This window comes from Arachis ipaensis, chromosome B3 (genome assembly GCF_059453495.1).
Source record: "Arachis ipaensis isolate K30076 ecotype BB chromosome B3, ASM5945349v1, whole genome shotgun sequence".
NCBI lineage: Eukaryota > Viridiplantae > Streptophyta > Magnoliopsida > Fabales > Fabaceae > Arachis > Arachis ipaensis.
The window spans coordinates 90,069,912-90,089,354 of record NC_142438.1 but is presented as its reverse complement, the minus strand read 5'-3'; the positions used below and the strand labels follow the sequence as shown (position 1 = coordinate 90,089,354).

Here is a 19,443-nt window from a genome sequence, read left to right as displayed (position 1 = left end):
TTAACTCTGAGGAATATTTCTTTACATTTTGATCATTCCCTCTTGATGTAGGAGTTCTAGTGCAAGTGGGGTTTTCCCTTTTTTCTCGGATTTTGAAGTGGAAGTGGGAGTTCGAGTGATTTGGATTATACCCGAGAGAAGGGACTGGTTGATGCAGCTTCTGTTTAAATAATTAAAAGTTCATTTATGCTTACTTTTGAATATGCTGCCTGATCAGGGAAAAAAGGTAAAGTTACTCAGCTCATATGTGTGTCTTTCACTAATCTATTATGTTTCACTCAGTAAATCACTATTGATGTCTTTGTTATTTATGGTTATCTTTCAGCAGTTTGTTGAACTATAATTCCCAAATTCACATATTTTTTGTTTATTAGGCAGTCGATGCCAAGCAAAATGAAGCCATCACAGCTGCATCTAATGAGTTGGCCAAAAGAAAAAGCGATCTTGAAGAAAATTTAAAACTTTCACGTGATTTAAAAGTAAGTATAGTTTTATAATGATCTTAGGCTTTTTATTTCTTGTATTTGTAATTTTCTTGTTCTGCTACTTACTAAAAACTATTTAACTGGGTTGATGGATTCTCACGCTCATACATAGCTGCTGCCTCTCCAGAAGTTGTTAATACAAAATACTGACTTCATGTGTTGTTAGGCTTATTGAATGCCTGAAATAATGATTGCTTAACTTAAACTTAGAAGTTCATATTTTTCTTGGGTTGGGAATGGTTCTTATATGTGGCATTTCATGTATTGAAACATAATATGTCTAGAATCAAAGTGGCATTTCATGCATTTTCTTAGAGTATAGTCTTGATCTAAAAGTAATATTAGAGTGTCCACTAAACTCTAGTTGCTGCCTTGCTTCGATGAATTCATAACTCTTAATTTCATTGATAAGTTCTTGGTTTCTAATTGATTATGTCACTCATGGAAGGTCTAGGCGCAGCATGGAATGTTGCTAATGTGACAAAAGGATCAACTGGAGTGATATTTGGTCTCGGAACTGTTGGCCTTTCTGTAAGTGCAGCGAACAACTCTGTCTGTCTTAACTTTTCAGTTCTCAATTGATTACTAATTATCATTTCCAAACTACAAGATAATTTATGAATTCTCCTTTAATTAGGTTGCACAAGGTGCAAAACTAAGGGGAGCATCTCGAATAATTGGCGTGGATAAGAATCCACATAAGTGTGAAAAAGGTGCCAAAATCAGTCCTGAAATCGATCTGAATATTGTTTTTTCACCTAGCACAATCCTTGGTTCATTATTTGTTATTGTGTTAGTTGTTGCCGCAGCAAAAGCTTTTGGATTTACAGAAGTTGTTGACCCGAGTTCCAACCACGAACCTATTGCTCAAGTTACTATTCTTTTTTCAGTTATACCATCTGACAAGGGCTACTTATTACAAGTATCCAAAGCAAAAGTTTTCATTTCAGTGGCTAAATGGTGATTTATTTTCAAAATTATAGACAGGGGTATTGCCTCCGTTTGTACCTTTTGTGCAAGTATTTGCAGCTGTACTCACATCTGTTCTTACTGGTTCTCTCTATTATGTGGCTGCCTCGCCCAAATGTCCTCTTCTTATTGCCCTTCAACATGTTTTCCCTTTGTATTGACTTATTTTGTTTTTATGCTTGCTTAACGATCTCTTGCTTATTTGTTTACTTCTTTCAGATCCCAATTATGTTATGGAACCTATTTTGCAATCTCGCTCGGGCCGTCAAAATTTGAAAAAGCTGTTTGAAGGTTCAATTACTTATCCCTGCAGCAAAGCATTAGAATCAGTTCATAGATTCATAGATTGAACAAAGTTTCATTTGGTTCAGAAAGTGGTGGAATAAAGTCATAAACTTATAAAGATTCTCTATGATATAATATCTACTAGTCATTGATTAAGCAGTTTCTACTTATTATATCTGTTTCATGAGTCTGATTGCACTGTCTGCTTTCGGTTTGTAGCATGGTATGAGAAGCGCCAAATGAAAAATATATATTCCCCTCTTTTTGAAGGACTTCTTGTCCTCTACTTGGGTTTTGAATGGATTCAAGTAATCTTCTTAGCTTTACATTTTATATAATCTTTTGAAAATATTTTTCTATTTTGTGTAAGATTTTCAAGGATAAACTAATTGGCAATGGTTATTTGACAGACAAATAACATTCTAGCTCCCATTATCACACATGGCATATACTCAACGGTTATATTGGGACACGGCCTTTGGAAAATTCATGACCACCGGCATAGACTATGGCAAAAAATCTAACAGCTCAAATCAGAAGAAAGATATTCCAAGTAGATTTTGAAATACCATCCATGGCTGGAACAGCTTAATGAAAAATTGTATATGTATTAGAGTTGTTAATCTTGTAAAGGAAAGTTGTATAATTATGTTAGTTGAGATCTCTTACATACAGAATAAGCAAGTTCTGATTACAAAATTTTTCAATTATGAATGTTTTCAAATAAAATGGGGGAAAATGTTTGGTGAAACAAATAGCACATTTACTATTCCATTTAAATTATCCATGGAACATTTTATTTGAACCACTAGCTATCATGGGGTGAATAATTCACCATGTGACGTAGTGGGATAGTATATATCCCTTACGGCTTTACCCCAATGTTGACTGGGCTAAATAAGAGACAAAAAAAGACATACAAGTTAGGTGTTGGTTAAAGTCAAGCTGTAAACGCAAAAGAAAGTAGGTAAATAGATAAGCATCTAAACAATGTTACATAAGATTCTTCATAAAGAAAAGGAATTTATTTTGGGTAGATAAAACTGAAAATTTTAATTAAATATGTATTATCACCTGTAGCTCCCAAATGAGTGGCAAACTTCCAATAATTGAGTAAGGCTTCACATGCCCAACTACTTCTTCAGTTTCTTTGCACAAAACATGGTAGCCTCTGGAATTAAGATCACAAGCTACTCCAAAATTTTCCTCATCAAAAGTTAGAGTAAGGCTGTAGAAGAATGCAAAGGAAGCCTTAATAGCTACACATACGTGAAAATTAAAAATCAAGAGATCCAAACCTTAATAGCTATATATAGTGGAGGATAAATAAGTCAAACCTTCCCCTTAAGTCATCATCAGGCAAGACATATTTTGAAATAGGATCCCGTGTTTCTAGCTTATGTATGTTGAGATTAATGTTGTCTACATATTCTTGCAGCTTTGTCACTACATCCTTCATACTGAACAAAGTATTAGACCAAATGATATGCTTGAAAAATCATTGAAATCTTTGATTCTCACATGTTTTCTTCTACCTTTACAGAATTACTTTGCAAATGAAATATACTAGTAAAACGAAGAATAAAAAATTGGATCCAAAGTTCTAAAAGGAGCACAACTTTGGCCATATTATAAGATGTTGCTTACTTGTAAAATGGGGTTAACCTGCAACACACAAAATAAAAACATCACTAATGCCATATCAAAACCATTCCTAAAAGAAAAGCTTTTGCCACCCTGAAATGAACTAGGACATCATCGAAAATTAATAAAGCAAAGATAATTATGAAATACTAAAACTCAAGAATTCTGTTCAAACTGGCAAGCTGAGATGTTAGTATTGTATATCGGTACTGTTTATAGTTCACATTGCAACATGTCTACTGACTAACATAAATAATTTTAACTTCAGAAATTACAAAGACAAATGGAAAAACAAAGAGACTTTTCCAAGAATGATTTATACAACTAAAGTCTACATCAAAGAAATGAAGCACAAGGAAGATTGGATATATAACTGAAATTTTTCCCCGGAAAAGACAAACTGATTGGTTGATAGCTGCATTCAGAATTATAACCATATATTCACATAAAAACAGAAAACAAAGAAAAATCCATGGAAGAAGATGAAAATGCTAGGTTGAACTTATAAAATAAAAAATCTTGATTGTTCTGAAATACCACAATAATACAAGGAAACGGAAAGTACCTTTTAGAAAGCTGATGCCAAAATTAGTGACTTTACTACAAGAAATCTCAAGACTCTCCAAACACGCCAACTCTGGAAGCAAATTGAATAAAATACATTGTTCTGTTAATCATTGAACCATGTGTTGACTAAGACAACAATGACTATACTTCCATATGAAGCTATATAAAATGCACATGTTTAACACCATGAACTATTCCACTGTATAATCTTTTCGTAGAGAACTACCCATTAGAAGAAAAAAATGAATATAAAGTTAGCCAATACAATGAATTTAATGAAATATATAAAAGCACGGCATGATATATTTAACTAAGCCAAAGAGAAATTAACAAAGGCCTTACAACATTTCAAGGAAACAATATCGAAAATAACACAACTGGCAAATAAGTTAATTCAGGGGTACATCTAAACTCTCCCAAAAATAAATTGGGATAGGATCTTAAAAGTATGACATAGTTACTTGGGATTTAGATAATGCAAACAAAATGTCAACATGAAAATAATATCAAGGAACAAGTAACGCTCCAATGCTAAAATAAAAATCAAAATATTACTGTAACTTCAAAACTAGACCATTGAAGCCTTCAGAATACAAATTTTTTGGAAGTCAAATGATTCTGTTTCATAATAAAATAAAGGTTGCTCATCACATATTTCATCAAGTTCACATTCAATAAGTAAAACAATAAAGCCATTTTACAAATAAGTGGAGTCAACTACAAGGATCAAATGAGCATAGACACAAGCATGCAAAAAGTAAGAACATGAAAATCCCATTGCCCCAATTACTTATATACATATACTGTCAACAATAATTAGATACCAAGAAGCATGTAGCAGAAATCTCAATAACTCACTTGGCCAAGCACAAAGTCATAGTTTCCCTTGAACCGCTACCTCAGTTCAGATACTGGAGTGGCTGATGACAAGTCATCTTATGCTAGCTTTTCAAGCATTTTTCACTTGTTTCTTTAGGTTTTATTCACTTTCTTGCATTGTAAGTAAGTAATTTAGACTGAAACTGCATAATTTTTTTAGATCAATCAACCATCCTTTAATTGACACTAAATCATGAGGTTTAAGCTAAAATTAATTGGTTTTTGAATGATTTATAAACCTTGTGAATTTAGTGATACTTTGATTGGTTGTTTTGATTACTTGTAGATTACAAGAAAGCGTGGCCTGAGAAGCGTGGCCCAAGGAAGAGGGAAGTGCAGCGCAACAAAGGAAAGAAACCATAAAGCTCTTACCAAGAGCTCAGCGCTTTCACAAAGAGCGCTACTCAAGGAACCAAGGCCAAGCAAAAGGAAAGTTAAGCTCTCCTTGTGAACCGAGTGCCACAATTTAACAAGGAAACAAGGCAAAACTTCAAAGCTGTGCTCTTGCCAAGAGCTTTATCGGGAGCATTCCAAGAAAAATTCAAAGAAAAAGTTTGCCAAGTGAGGATACCAAGGTTCAAACTCATGAGCAAGGGGGAGTAAGGGAGTGCTACTCTCCAAGGAATTAAGCCAAACTTGGTTGAAATGCCCTCCACAAGGATCGAATCATGCACATGAAGGAAGCAAAGAAGGAGGCGCTGCCTTGTTTCACAAAGAAAATGGCCAGCAATACTTTCCCCAGGATTCGAACTTGGAAGCACCACTAAAGACAAAGGGGATGCTGCGCTCCTGCCAAGAACCGAGCGCTCCCTCCTTGTCTTGCCAGCCTTGTCACGCACCAAAAAGGGCCAAGGAAACAAGCACCAAGGCTGCGCTCTCCCCATGAACTGAGCCTTGCCCTGGGAGAAACATCCATGGGCTCAAAATTCAATCAAAAATTTCAAATTAATTCAATTCTTCACCAAATTGAAAGGCCCACTCCAAATTCTAAAATCCAAAAATAGGAAATGTATAAATAGAAGTTAGTTTTAGTTAGAAAGGACCTTTTACTGACCTTTTACTTACTTTTGAATATTCAATTTTATTTTCTAGCTTTGGAGGTTTGGGAATTGAGGAGAGAATTGAATTCTGTTCTTCTCTGTTCTTGCCTTTACTCTCTTGATCTTTGTTTTGAATCTTGGATTAAGAATTGAAGGAATTCTGTTTCAATCTTGATCTAAGATCTCTCTTGTTACTTTCTGCATAATTTCAAAGAATTGTGAATTTGGATCTAAGGTTTCTTTACTGTTTTCATCTCTACTTCTTCTGCAATCTGTCTTTTACTTCTCTGCAATTATTCTCTTGTTGAATCAAGGAAGGACTTGAGATCTAGACTTGTTTTCTAGTCTCCTCCACCCCTGAGATCTTCAACTTTCCTTTAGCTATTGCAATTAAGCTACATTTTTCTTTCTGTTTGGTTTCTCAAGTAATTATTCTTTTCTTGTTTAGATCTGCTGCATCTCAATTCATCTTCTACTTCTCTGCTGATTGTCATTTACTTTTTTCCTGTTTAATTTCTGCAATCCTAGCTCCCAAATCCTTTTATAATTCAAGCAATTTACATTTCTTGTACTTTAAGCTTCAGTTATTTACATTTCTTGCAATCTAAGTTTCTGCAATTTACATTACTTGTACTTTAAGATTAAGCTCTTTTAATTCTTCTGCACTTTAAATTCTTGTCAATTTCTCCTCTCCCTTTACTTTTCATGCAATTTAGCTTCTGTCAGATACAAATCGCTCAAATTAACACTTATTCGCTTAACTATATTAACCACCTAACTAAAATTGCTCAATCCTTCAATCCCTATGGGATTGACCTCACTCTTGTGAGTTATTATTACTTGATGCAATTCGGTACACTTGCCGGTGAGTTTAGTGTTGGATTGTTTTCCACACATCAAGTTTTTGGCACCATTGCCGGGGATTGATTAGATTGACAATGATTAAGTAAGGTGGTGGTCTAGATTAAGCACTTTTTCTTTATTTTTGTTTACTTTCTTTGTTTTTAACTAGCACACTAACTATTTAAGACTTTGTCTCTACTAACTCTCATTGCACTCAAGCTACAAAGTGCTCTTGTGTTTCTTATTGTTGTGGTTTTATGACAGAAGCAAGGAGAGGGATCCCTACCTTCTGTGAAACTGACGAAAGAACTCTTCGAAGGTTAAGAAGAGAAGAAATAGGGAAAGGCATTGTTGGAAAAGAGGATTCAGAGGAAGAATTCTAAGAGATGGAGGAACACTCAACAAACCCAACAAATCCACCAGCAGGAGTGGCCAACAACAATGGTCAACCACCAAGGAGAGTATTGGCTTCTTATACATTTACAAATCCTAGACATTGTGGGAGTAGCATCCTTACCCCAAATATCAATGCAAATAACTTTGAATTGAAGCTACAACTCATCACTTTGGTACAAAACAACTGCTCCTATGGAGGAGGGCCACTTGAAGATCCAAACCAACACTTATCCACTTTTCTGAGGATTTGTGATACTGTCAAATCCAACGGTGTGCATCCAGAAACATACAAATTGCTGTTGTTCCCATTCTCATTGAGGGACAAAGCTGCTCAATGGCTTGAAACTTTTCCACAAGGAAGCATCACTAGTTGGGAGGATCTAGTGAATAAATTTTTGGCCAAGTTCTACCTCCCTCAAAGGATCATCAGGCTCAAGACTGAGGTGCAAACCTTCACACAAATGGATGCTGAATCTCTCTATGAGGCATGGGAGAGGTACAAAGCCTTAATTAGAAAATGTCCCCCTGAGATGTTTAATGAATGGGACATCCTTCAAAACTTCTATGAAGGTTTGACTATGAAGGCACAGGAAGCACTAGATCATTCAGCAGGAGGCTCCTTACAATTGATGAAGATAGCAGAGGAGGCTCAAAACCTCATTGATATGGTGAAAAATAATCAATACTTCTTTGGCCATCAGAGACAACGCCAACCATCATAAAGGAAAGGAGTGCTAGAGTTGGAAGGAGTAGACATAATCCTAACTCAACACAAGATAATGCAGCAGCAAATCCAACAACAATTTGAGCAAATGGCTAAAAGGACTGATAGCCTCCAAGTTGCAGCAGTAAACACAGGCCACCCATCAACCACATGGGGGAAAAATGAAGAAAGTCAAGAAGATCAGCAGCAAGAACAGATTCAATATGTGAACAACCAAGGCTCTGGCCAAAATGAGGTTTATGGTGACACCTACAATCCCTCTTGGAAGAACCATCCAAACCTAAGATGGGGAGATAACCACACTCAAAACCAACAACCATGGCAAAGAAATTCAAACCAAAATAACTCAAGAAACAACCAAAACAACAACCAGCAAAATACAAACCACAATCCATATAGAAAACCCCAAAACAACCACCCAAATTCCAGCTACTATCCACCCAACAATTAAACCACTAACCAAAACACCTACCATCAACCTTTACCATCTTACAACCAGCCACAACCATCACAGAACACTCAAAGAATCTCCAACTTAGAGATGTTGCTAGAAAAGATGCTGAAGAACCAAGAGATAACAAGCAAGAACCAGGAAGCCTCAATAAGGAACCTAGAAAGGCAGATGGGACAATTGTCCAAGCAAATTGTGATTGAAAGGCCAACATGCTCACTCCCAAGTGATACCATTCCAAATCATAAAGAGGAATGCAAAGCCATCCAACTGAGGAGTGAAAAAATCTTAGTGAGCAACAAAGAAGATAGCAAGAGGCCTATGGACAATGACAGGAAACAAGCTGAGAAAGAGGATGCCAACAATAAGGAGGAGATGACAGCAAGCAAACAAGCTCAAGAGAAGCAGGTTCAAGAAGAGGATGACCAGCCACAAGATTTAAGGAAAAGGAAACAAATAATAGAAGAACCAGCCAAGGAACAAAGGCAAGGAGTGAAGACTTTCACACTTCCCTTGCCATACCAAAGGTTCAACAAGGAAACCAAGGATCAACACTTCCCCAAATTCTTTGAAGTCTTCAAGAAATTGGAGATCAATATTCCATGGCCTGAAGCATTAGAGCAGATCCCTCTATATGCAAAATTCTTGAAGGGGCTCATTAACAAAAAGAGAAGCTGGCATGAGAAGGAGACCATTATGCTCACACAAGAGTACAGTGCTATAATTCAAAGAGGTCTCCCACCAAAGCTCAAAGATCCTGGGAGCTTTTTCTTACTTTGCACCATTGGTAATATGACCATAAAGAGGGCACTATGCGACTTAGGGGCCAGCATTAACTTAATCCCTTATTCTATGATGAGAAAGCTATGCATAGAAGAGGTAAAGCCCACATAAATGTCCCTAGAGCTCGTGGACAAATCAGTGGTATTTCCCAAAGGAATAGTTGAAAACCTTTTAGTCAAGGTAGATAAGTTCATATTCCCTGTAGACTTTGTGATTTTGGATCTAGGAGAAGAAGGAAATAAATCTATCATCTTGGGAAGACCATTCTTGACCACAGCAAGAGCCATCATAGATGTTGAACAAGGAGAGCTGACTCTAAGGGTACATGATGAAAGCATTACTCTGAATGTCTTTTCAGAAGCACATCATAATGATGAAAATGAAGAATGCATGGAAGCTGACAAAGAAGACTTACAGTGGAAGGAAGAAATCAACAAGACACTCATTAATCTTCCTCCAAAGCAAGAGACAAGCAGCAAGGTAGGTCACGAGGAAAATGAGGATGCACAGAATGATGAGAAGAATCAAGAAGAAGGTGAGGTATTAGCCACTGAGAAGAAAGACTCCAAAACACAGCTCACTATCAAAGGAGAAAAAATATCAAGAAAAGGGAAGAAAGGCAATAAAAAAGGTCCAAGAGGGTGGAAAAACAAAAAGATCCCAACTGAAGGATTTTCAAAGGGAGACAAAGTAGCTAATTTATCAACACTTGGGGACAAATCAACAAGTTGATGACTACTACATTATCAACAGGATTCTCTCACTAGAGCATGCAGAAATTGAACATCAAAGCACTGGAAGGAAGCTTACTGTGAGAGGAGACAAGCTGAGACACCACTATCATCAACCACCCTAATGAGGGTCAAATGTCAAGCTAGTGACAATAAAAGAGCACTACATGGGAGGCAACCCACGATTTAATATTCTTGTTTCAATTTTAATTTCAATAATCAATGGTACTTCTAGCATGAATTTGAATTTTCATGAGCATACATGATGATTGCAGGCATTATTTTGAAGTATATGCTAGAGCTTTAAGTTTGGTGTGCCTGAAGGCACTCCAAAATAGTTCCTCAAGCCATCTTAGACTATGTGCTTATTCATTTTGATTAAGTATATAGCCAAACATTAAGTTTGGTATCTGCACATGCATTAAGTTTTAGAAGAATCAATTTTTATTCATAGAATCAAAATTATGCATAGATGGATCATACATTGTTTCATTTTAGGAATTTATGGTAGAAAGTAAAATGTTCCTTATGATGAAGATACCAATTGTGATGGATCACTTGCATTTTATATTGATTCCTTAGCAAGGAACTAGTTTGGTGTTCACCAAATCTTGGTTCACTATCTAAGGAGCACAATTGTTGCTTTATGAATAAGGATCATGCTAGATTGTTTAATTGATCAACTCCACACCACCGTGCCACTCTTGAATCCTAAGGCTCACTATTTTGTTGATTTTATTGAATAGGAAAAAGAAGATTGAAAAGGGAACAAAAGAGGAGGGAAGACACGGCTAAGATAAACCAAGGGAGAAGGGTCACATGTGCATTGAGAAGCGTGTCCCTTGGAAAACAAAATCTGCATGTATGCACCCTTGGAGGCCGAACCCAAGCATCCAATAGGGAAGGAATCCTTGTCAACTTTCAACAATACATGCAAGCCGTTCATCTCATGAGTTTCCTACAATATTTTGCTTAATCTCCACCCTCCATATGCTTAACCGAAGTACCCTTCTCAATTGTGTCTCTGTTCAAAGACTTGACGCCTTGCCTATAAATAGCTTATGAAACTCCATAAGCTACATGTCCACACAAGCCCTCCTCACACTCATAAGCATTTAGTCGACTCTTCTTCTATTACAAAAACACGGTCAATAATTTCCCTCCCCCAAACAGCATATTCCCTTCCTTCCACAAAAAAAAAAAAAAAACCGAACTTACCCCAAACATAACCCACCTTTCTCTGCTTCTCTCTCCCAACTCATGGCCTCATCAAGCTCTAGTAGAAGAAAAAGAAAAGCACCAATGGTGACCGAAACCCCAACCTATGACACAAAAAAATTTTAAATCTTAGTTTCATGAAGCAAGGTATCATAGGCTCATGAAAACAAAGCATATCATTCATGAGAGAGGCTTCGAATTGAAGGAGGGGGAGAACCCCATCATGAGGCAAATCACCAGGGAAAGGAGGTGGGACCTTCTATGCTATCCTCTCACTGAGATTAGCGCAGTTATGATAAGGAAATTCTACACCAATGCTGTGAAAGACAGCAAGGATAGTCCCCCTTACAAAAATTATGTCAGAGGTGTTGAGGTGGATTTTAGTCCATCATCAATTACAAGGCCCCTAAAGTTGAGAACCATAACCTATGAAGAGCCTAGTTTCGAGGATAGATTGCAGGAAGAGAATGACCCTGATGAGATATTACATGGGATATGTTTGGAAGGCACAGATTGGGAAAGAGATTCAAAGGGAATCTCAAGCCACTTGAAGAGACTAGATCTCACTCCTGAGGCCAAGGGATGGTATGAAATAGTAAGAAGATCTATACTCCCTACTGGAAACACCTCATCGGTCATAATCAAGCGAGCACTCTTGACATACTGCATCTTACATGCAGGAGAAATCAACCTCTCACAACTCATAGCCGACAGTATTTAGGAAATGGCTGAAAGCACAAGCAAATCGAGTAGGCTTGGTCATCAAAGCACCATTCTAAGGCTATGCAACAAGGCTGGGGTGCTCTTTGAAGACAAAGACACAGAGAAAGTAACAAAGGGAAAGAAAATCACAAAGAGAAGCATGGAAGGCATTACTGAAGATGATGATCAAGAAGAAAGACCCCAAAGGAGAAGACCTCAAGCAAAAGAAGAGCAAGCTCCTGATGCTATAGACATGAGCCAATTACAAAGAGCTCTTGAGAAAATATCTCAGCAAAATATGAGAGCACAAGAACAGTATTTAAAGTAGCAAGAACTACATTTGCAACAACAGGAGCAGTATATGAAAGATAGAGAAGGAAGAGAGAACTGGCAGCGCCAAATAGAGGAGTGACAAGAGAACTGGCAGCAACAAATGATGGCTCAACAACAAGAATTCCAAACAAAAATTCTTGAGGGGCAAAAGGAACAATCAGCAGATTTTCGAGAGTCATACAATAGATTGTCCCTGAGTCAAGCCAAGTATGGGGAGTATACTCACAACTTATATCAGTAGAAAAACATATATCATACCATTGGAGAGACTAGGCACTATGATAGAATGGAATATGATATGGACACTCAAGCAAAGTTGGATTATCTGACCCACTGCATGCCAGCATTAGAACCAAAAATCAAGCCATTTGCGCAATACCCAGAGCTAGTAGACATTCAGAAAGCCAGAGCCACGAGGAATATAGTACGAATGGAGCAAGGATTAGAGGATCATGGACTCTCAAGTCTAATAGATCCTATCTGGATCAGAAGGTGCCCTGTTGAAGAGGCTCAGGATTACACCAAGAAGAGGAAGAAAAAGGGAGAATCAAGCAAGAGCAAGGGACATGACAATTAAAAGGTGGTGGAGTTTCTTTCATGTTTTCTTTTTAAAATTTAATAAGGAAGATGCATGTCTGAGATATGAGATGCCTCCAAGTGCCTTATGTGTTGCAATTTTATATTCTAAGTAGTTTTCTTTCAAGTGAAGTGCATTATGTTTGTCATCCATCATTAGCTTGAATTTTGTTTTGTTTCCTTGTGCTTGAATAAAAGAAAAAAATGTTTCAACTAGAAAAGTGAATGTTCAATGTTGTAGAAACTAGAATGAAAGTTAGTGGTGGTATTTGTTTGATTCAATTATTAGCTCATAAAATAAAAGCTGCATAATAACATGTTCCTTGAAGTATGAGCTAGCTTGCTGCTATAATCTGTCTATTAATGACATTCCCTTGAGAATGAAACAAAAGAGAAGAGAAAAAGAAAAGCCAAGAATTGGCAAAGAAACAAACAATAAGGCTAGACACCAATAGCTTGGACCCTAGGACATATGCCTGCGGTGTTTTTGTACTAGGATATGGTTGGACAAGTAGGTTCTGAGGAGTATTTTAAACTTGGCTACTTAGATCAACTGATTTGGGATTGCCAACCAAAAGTCCACTATCAAGAGCAACCTAGCTACAAAACCTTTAGTGATCTAAAGAGATACTAGGCATCAATGCTCCTAGGAAGAAAATGTGAGTCATGTGTCTGTGGTGAAGAAATGTTGAGAAAAATTAAGCCAAAAAGCTGCTGCAACATTTGCCACCAAGCCTTCAATGAGTAATAAGCTTTATAAGCAAAATAAAGAAGGAAAAGCTAGCAAGGGATTAAGCAAAAAGTAAAACATTGTAGCAGCAACCTTAGTGAACCTTTGAGGAAACATTGCATACTTAGCAGCAAGTAATAAATGAGCTATCATTGTCTGCATAAAACCCCATGAACCAAGTTCAATTATCTGCTAAATAAGGACATGCATACTTCTCTATTTCATTTTATTTTCTCTTATGTTTAGTGCTTGCTTGGGGACAAGCAAGTTTTAAGTTTGGTATTGTGATGACAAGTCATCTTATGCTAGCTTTTCAAGCATTTTTCACTTATTTCATTAGGTTTTATGCACTTTCTTGCATTGTAAGTAAGTAATTTAGAGTGGAACTGCATGGTTTTGTTGGATCAATCAACCATCCTTTAATTGACACTAAATCATGAGGTTTAAGCTAAAATTAATTGATTTTTGAATGATTTATAAACCTTGTGAATTTAGTGATACTTTGATTGGTTGTTTTGATTACTGCTAGGTGAAGAAAAAAAGAAAACAAGAAAGTGTGGCCTGAGAAGCGTGGCCCAAGGAAGAGGGAAGTGTAGCGCAACAAAGGAAAGAAACCATAAAGCTCTTACCAAGAGCTCAGCGCTCTCACAAGGAGCGCTACTCAAGGGACCAAGGCCAAGCAAAAGGAAAGCTAAGCTCTCCTTGTGAACCGAGTGCCACAATTTGACAAGGAAACAAGGCAAAACTTCAAAGTAGCGCTCTTGCCAAGAGCTTTATCAGGAGCATTCCAAGAAAAATTCAAAGAAAAAGTTTGCTAAGTGAGGAAGGGGGAGTAAGGGAGCGCTACTCTCCAAGGAATTAAGCCAAACTTGGCTGAAATGCACTCCATAAGGATCGATCCACGCACATGGAGGAAGCAAAGAAGGAGGCGCTGCCTTGTTTCACAAAGAAAATGGCCAGCAATACTTTCGGATTCGAACTTGGAAGCACCACTAAAGACAAAGGGGATGCTGCGCTCCTGCCAAGAACTGAGCGCTCCCTCCTTGTCTTGCCAGCCTTGTCACGCAACAAAAAGGGCCAAGGAAACAAGCACCAAGGCTGCGCTCTCCCCATGAACCGAGCTTTGCCCTGGGAGAAACACCCATGGGCTCAAAAATCAATCAAAAATTCTAAATTAATTCAATTCTTCACCAAATTGAAAGGCCCACTCCAAATTCTAAAATCCAAAAATAGGAAGTGTATAAATAGAAGTTAGTTTTAGTTAGAAAGGACCTTTTACTGACCTTTTGCTTACTTTTGAATTTTCAATTTTATTTTCCAGCTTTGGAGGTTTGGGAATTGAGGAGAGAATTGAATTCTGTTCTTCTCTGTTCTTGCCTCTACTCTCTTCATCTTTGTTTTGAATCTTGGATTAAGAATTGAAGGAATTCTGTTTCAATCTTGATCTAAGATCTCTCTTGTTAGTTTCTGCATAATTTCATAGAATTGTGAATTTAGATCTAAGGTTTCTTTAATGTTTTCATATCTACTTCTTCTGTAATATGTCTTTTACTTCTCTGCAATTATTCTCTTGTTGAATCAAGGAAGGACTTGAGATCTTGACTTGTTTTCTAGTCTCCTCCACCCCTGAAGATTGAATAGGAAAAAAGAAGATTGAGAAGAGGATAAAAGAGGAGGGAAGACACGGCTAAGATAAACCAAGGGAGGAGAGTCACCTGTGCATTGAGAAGCATGTCCCTTGGAAAACAAAATCTGCATGTATGTACCCTTGGAGTCCGAACCCATGCATCCAATAGGGAAGGAATCCTTGTCAACTTTCAACAATGCATGCAAGCCGTTTATCTCATGAGTTTTCCACAACATTTTGCTCAATCTCCACCCTCCATATGCTTAACCGAAGTACCCTTCTCAATTGTGTCTCTGTTCAAAGACTTGACACCTTGCCTATAAATAGCTTATGAAACTCCATAATCTACATGTCCACACAAGCCCTCCTCACACTCATAAGCATTTAGTCCACTCTTCTTCTATTCCAAAAACATGGTCAACAATTTCCCTCCCCCAAACAGCACATTCCCTTCCTTCCACAAAAAAAAAAAAAAAAACGAACCTTACCCCAAACACAACCCACCTTTCTCTGCTTCTCTCTCCCAACTCATGGCCTCATCAAGCTCTAGTAGAAGAAAAGGAAAAGCACCAATGGTGACCGAAACCCCAACCTATGACACAAAGAAATTTAAATCTTAGTTTCATGAAGCAAGGTAGCATAGGCTCATGAAAACAAAGCATGTCATTCATGAGAGGGGCTTCGAATTGAGGGAGGGGGAGTACCGCATCATGAGGCAAATTACCAGGGAAAGGAGGTGGGAGCTTCTATACCATCCTCTTACTGAGATTAGCGCAGTTATGATAAGGGAATTCTACGTCAATGCTGTGAAAGACAGCAAGGATAGTCCCCCTTACAAAAGTTATGTCAGAGGTGTTGAGGTGGATTTTAGTCCATCATCAGTTACAAGGCCCCTAAAGTTGAGAACCATAACCTATGAAGAGCCTAGTTTCGAGGATAGATTGCAGGGAGAGAATGACCCTGATGAGATATTACAGGGGATATGTTTGGAAGGCACAGATTGGGAAAGAGATTCAAAGAGAATCCCAAGCCACTTGAAGAGACTAGATCTCACTCCTGAGGCCAAGGGATGGTATGAAATAGTAAGAAGATCTATACTCTCTACTGGAAATACCTTATCGGTCATAATCAAGCGAGCACTATTGACATACTGCATCTTACATGGAGGAGAAATCAACCTCTCATAACTCATAGCTGACAGTATTCAGGAAATGGCTGAAAGCACAAGTAAATCGAGTAGGCTTGGTCATCCAAGCACCATTTTAAGGCTATGCAACAAGGCTAGGGTGCTCTTTGAAGACGAAGACACAGATAAAGTAACAAAGGGAAAGGGAATCACAATGAGAAGCATGGAAGGCACTACTGAAGATGATGATCAAGAAGAAAGACCCCAAAGGAGAAGAAGACCACAAGCGGAAGAAGAGCAAGCTATTGATGCTATAGACATGAGTCAATTGCAAAGAGCTCTTGAGGAAATATCTCAGCAAAACATGAGAGCACAAGAGCAGTATTTAAAGCAGCAAGAACTACATTTGCAACAACAGGAGCAGTATATGAAAAATAGAGAAGGAAGAGAGAACTGGCAGCGCCAAATGGAGGAGCGACAAGAGAACTGGCAACAACAAATGATGGCTCAACAACAAGAATTCCAAACAAAAATTCTTGAGGGGCAAAAGGAACAATCAGCAGATTTTTGAGAGTCATACAATAGATTGTCCCTGAGTCAAGCCAAGTATGGGGAGTATACTCACAACTTATATGAGTGGAAGAACATATATCATACCATTAGAGAGACTAGGCACTATGATAGAATGGAATATGATATGGACACTCAAGCAAAGTTGGATTATCTGACCCACTGCATGCCAGCATTAGAACCAAAAATCAAGCCATTTGCACAATACCCAGAGCTAGTAGACATTCAGAAAGCCAGAGCCACGAGGAATATAGCACGAATGGAGCAAGGATTAGAGGAGCATGGACTCTTAGGTCTAATAGATCCTATCTGGACCAGAAGGTGCCCTGTTGAAGAGGCTCAGGATTACACCAAGAAGAGGAAGAAAAAGAGAAAATCAAGTAAGAGCAAGTGACATGACAATTAGAAGGTGGTGGAGTTTCTTTCATGTTTTCTTTTTAAAATTTAGTAAGGAAGATGCATGTCTGAGATATGAGATACCTCCAAGTGCCTTATGTGTTGCAATTTTATATTCTAAGTAGTTTTCTTACAAGTGAAGTACATTATGTTTGTCATCCATCATTAGCTTGAATTTTGTTTTGTTTCCTTGCTGCTTGAATAAAAGGAAAAATGTTTGAACTAGAAAAGTGAATGTTCAATGTTGTAAAAACTAGAATGAAAGTTAGTGGTGGTATTTGTTTGATTCAATTGTTAGCTCATAAAATAAAAGCTGCATAATAACATGTTCCTTGAAGTATGAGCTAGCTTGCTGCTATAATCTGTCTATTAATGACATTCCCTTGAGAATGAAACAAAAGAGAAGAGAAAAATAAAAGCCAAGAATTGGCAAAGAAACAAACAATAAGGCTAGACACGAATAGCTTGGACCCTAGGACATATGCCTGTGGTGTTTTTGTACTAGGATATGGTTGGACAAGTAGGTTCTGAGGAGTATTTTAAAACTTGGCTACTTAGATCAACTGATTTGGGATTGCCAACCAAAAGTCCACTATCAAGAGCAACCTAGCTACAAAACATTTAGTGATCCAAAGAGATACTGGGCATCAATGCTCCTAGGAAGAAAATGTGAGCCATGTGTCTGTGGTGAAGAAATGTTGAGCAAAATTAAGCCAAAAGGCTGCTGCAACATTTGCCACCAAGCCTTCAATGAGTAATAAGCTTTATAAGCAAAATAAAGAAGGAAAAGCTAGCAAGGGATTAAGCAAAAAGTAAAACATTGTAGCAGCAACCTTAGTGAACCTTTGAGGAAACATTGCATACTTAGCAGCAAGTAATAAATGAGTTATCATTGTCTGCATAAAACCCCATGAACCAAGTTCAATTATCTGCTAAATAAGGATATGCATACTTCTCTGTTTCATTTCATTTTCTCTTATGTTTAGTGTTTGCTTGGGTACAAGCAAGTTTTAAGTTTGGTGTTGTGATGCAAGTCATCTTATGCTAGCTTTTCAAGCATTTTCCACTTGTTTCATTAGGTTTTATGCACTTTCTTGCATTGTAAGTAAGTAATTTAGAGTGAAACTGCATGGTTTTGTTGGATCAATCAACCATCCTTTAATTGACACTAAATCATGAGGTTTAAGCTAAAATTAATTGGTTTTTGAATGATTTATAAACCTTGTGAACTTAGTGATACTTTGATTGGTTGTTTTGATTACTTGTAGGTGAAGAAAAGAAGAAAACAAGAAAGCGTGGCCTGAGAAGCGTGGCCCAAGGAAGAGGGAAGTCTAGTGCAACAAAGAAAAGAAACCATAAAGCTCTTACCAAGAGCTCAGCGCTCTCACAAGGAGCACTACTCAAGGGACCAAGGCCAAGCAAAAGGAAAGCTAAGCTCTCCTTGTGAACCGAGCGCCACAATTTGACAAGGAAACAAGGCAAAACTTCAAAGTTGCGCTCTTGCCAAGAGCTTTATCGGGAGCATTCCAAGAAAAATTCAAAGAAAAAGTTTGCTAAGTGAGGACACCAAGGCTCGAACTCATTAGCAAGGGGGAGTAAGGGAGCGCTACTCTCCAAGGAATTAAGCCAAACTTGGCTGAAATGCACTCCACAAGGATCGAACCATGCACATGGAGGAAGCAAAGAAGAAGGCGCTGCCTTGTTTCACAAAGAAAATGGCCAACAATACTTTCCCCAGGATTCAAACTTAGAAGCACCACTAAAGACAAAAGGGATGCTGCGCTCCTGCCAAGAACCGAGCGCTCCCTCCTTGTCTTGCCAGCCTTGTCACGCACCAAAAAGGGCCAAGGAAACAAGCACCAAGGCTGCGCTCTCCCCATGAACTGAGCCTTGCCTTGGGAGAAACACCCATGGGCTCAAAATTCAATCAAAAATTCTAAATTAATTCAATTCTTCACCAAATTGAAAGGCCCACTCCAAATTCTAAAATCCAAAAATAGGAAGTGTATAAATAGAAGTTAGTTTTAGTTAGAAAGGACCTTTTACTGACATTTTGCTTACGTTTGAATTTTCAATTTTATTTTCTAGCTTTGGAGGTTTGGGAATTGAGGAGAGAATTGAATTCTCTTCTTCTCTGTTCTTGCCTCTACTCTCTTCATCTTTGTTTTGAATCTTGGATTAAGAATTGAAGGAATTCTGTTTCAATCTTGATCTAAGATCTCTCTTGTTACTTTCTGTGTAATTTCAAAGAATTGTGAATTTGGATCTAAGGTTTCTTTACTATTTTCATCTCTACTTCTTCTGCAATCTGTATTTTACTTCTCTGCAATTATTCTCTTGTTGAATCAAGGAAGGACTCGAGATCTAG

General features: G+C 37.7%; 1 long non-coding RNA gene across 1 annotated transcript; it reads left to right on the top strand.

Moving 5' to 3' along the window:
* The first annotated feature begins 931 nt into the window (after nt 1–931).
* LOC107634511 (uncharacterized) lies at nt 932–1,429 on the top strand. The gene is made up of 3 exons (XR_002359477.2): nt 932–1,016; nt 1,123–1,198; nt 1,295–1,429. It is a non-coding gene; the product is annotated as an uncharacterized LOC107634511 (long non-coding RNA).
* The last annotated feature ends 18,014 nt before the right edge of the window (nt 1,430–19,443 follow it).